Here is a 2,500-nt window from a genome sequence, read left to right on the forward strand (position 1 = left end):
TTTTCCTTTTTTTCTCGTCTTCTTTCTCTCCTTATTTTAGAGAGTGGGAAGCGAGGAAGGCGGAAAATAATTCAGCACAGTTGTTTAGAGAAGAAAAAAGGTATCGTTATTCTAGTTTCCCTTATGCATGGCTCCCTCTCACCCCCCTCTTATTTTACTTTGTTATTATCTTTCATTTTATCTATATCTTTATCTTTATCATCTTCATCTTCACCGACACCATCATCGTGTTTATCTTCATCTTCATCTCCATCTTCACCACTACCACCACCATCACCATCTCATGTCCATCTTCACCATCATCATCATCATCTTCATGTCCATCTTCATCACAACCACCATCATCATCACCCTCTTTCCCATTTCATTATATTTCTCACCCCACCCTCAACTCACCATGTCATTATTCCCCTTTGTCCATCTCCCTCACCACCACCATTAATCATCATCACCATCTTCTCCATCTCCATTTAACACCAACCCAAAACGCTTTTCCCCGCTCGTCCTTCTAAAACAAACCCTTTGACATTTTCGTCGAGGAAAAGTGTGATGATAATTGTGATGATGGCAGTAATAAAAGGAACAGACGATAGATTTTTTTTTTCTTTCTTTTTCTCTCGAGCTTTTGATGAAAATAATTGTTATAATTTGACTGCCTGTTTGGACTCCGACGTTGCGTTATCTCTGTTGCTTTGTTTCCTTTGTTTATAAAAAAAGTTTGTCTGATCTTATATATATATATATATAAAATAAATATAATATATATATATATAATATTTTAAAATTAAAATATACATTAATATATAAATATATATATATATATATATATAATTCTATATAATATATTATATTATTATATTTTACAATTTTAATTATATAATAATAATATAATATATATATATATATATATTATATATATATATATTATTATAATTATTAACCCCACACACACACACCCCACACCACACACACAACACCAACACACACACAACACATTTATTAATATAATATATATAATTTATATATAATATATATATAATAAAAATTTATAAATATATATAATAACTATTGATATTAAAAAATTATATATATTTATATATATATTATATATATTAATATATATATATATATATTTATATATTATATATATATATATTACATATATATATAGTGTGTGTGTGTGTGAATTACAGGAATATTATATTTTATTATATATTATATATTATATTATATTTTAATTTATATTTATATAATATATATATATTTTATTAAATAAAAATTTATAATAAAAAAAAAATTTTTTATATATAATTATTAATTATATATATATATATATAATATATATATAATTAAATTTTTAATAATTGTATATGTATAACACACCACAAACACAAAAAATCCCAACCATATATAAATGTTTATATATATTAATATATATAAAATTAATTTTAATTATAATATATATATTATATATATAATATATGATATATATATAGTATATATAAATTTTAAAATATAATATTATATATATAATATGTTATATATATATTATTAAAAATTTATATATAAAAATAAATATTATATATATTATATATAATATATATATATGGGCCGCGATGGCCGAGGGGTTAGAGCATCGGCTCAAGACTGTCAGGGGAGGGGCAATCTGTTTTCGGGGGTTCCCAAGTCACCGACCGGGCGTTTTTTCCCTTTGGGGAAAGGAACTTCCCCTCGATTGCCTACCTGCCAGGGGCGGCCAACCCAAACCCCAAGTCAGTGTGGTCCCAAGCCGGAAAAATAAGAGAGTGATTCCCTAAAGGCCCCCCCCGGCACTCTCCGGGAAGGAATGGGGGACCCCACCACGTACCCCTCCAAAGCATCACACATGAAAACTACAATTAAAAATATGCTGTGACCTCAGCGCCAAACATGAACCCGGTTAAAAAAAAGGATATATATATATTTAAAATTTTATATAATATTAAGATTATAATAATTATATAATTTTAAATTTTATACATATATATATATTATATATATATAATATATATATAAAATATTATATATATATATATATAAAATTTTTATTAATTAAAAATATATAATATATATTATATAAATTTTAAAAATATAATAATATACAAACACACCAAAACACACACACACAGACGCCCACACACACACCACACACACACACACACAACACACACAACACACCATATATATTATAATTTTAAAATATATATTATATATATATTATAATATACAGAACACACACCACACAACACACACACACACACAATCAAACACACAAAACACACCACAAAACACACACAACCACACACACACACACAAACACACACACAAAAACACAAAACACACACACACACAACAACACACAACACCATATATAATATATATATATATATATATATATTATATAATATATATATATATAATAACAATTTTACATGGTGTCTGTGTGGGGGGTATTATATTA

This window comes from Penaeus monodon, chromosome 5, assembly GCF_015228065.2.
Source record: "Penaeus monodon isolate SGIC_2016 chromosome 5, NSTDA_Pmon_1, whole genome shotgun sequence".
Taxonomy (NCBI): Eukaryota; Metazoa; Arthropoda; class Malacostraca; order Decapoda; family Penaeidae; genus Penaeus; species Penaeus monodon.